Raw genomic sequence first — 409 nt, forward strand, 5'->3', positions numbered from 1 at the left:
GAGAAGCCTACGGGGTCGAGTGGGACAGACACATTCCAAGAGTAGGGATGTTGGGCTACCACAGGCACTTAGGCGGCACAAGCTGGACTACCTTTGGTAGGTCCTTAATTGGAAATGGAAATCGATACGGTGTTGAGAATGGATAATCACTACTAGATAGGTTTAGTAGTTGAGTTACATTTATATGCTTTTAGCATAGTGTTGGGACATGTAGCATACTTGACGGTTACCTATTTCATCACAGTATGCTTGGTTGCCATGATAGAGCTTATACATCATGTATGAATAAAGGGTTGTAACCGTTAACAATTGCCATTGGTTGCTTTTCCTTATGATAGAGTAGATGTACAACAGTTTGACATTGTGCTTATGAGGGATATAGTAGTATAGCATTTTACTTATGCTCTCT

The sequence above is a fragment of the Ananas comosus genome, unplaced genomic scaffold (assembly GCF_001540865.1).
Source record: "Ananas comosus cultivar F153 unplaced genomic scaffold, ASM154086v1, whole genome shotgun sequence".
Classification (NCBI taxonomy): Eukaryota; Viridiplantae; Streptophyta; class Magnoliopsida; order Poales; family Bromeliaceae; genus Ananas; species Ananas comosus.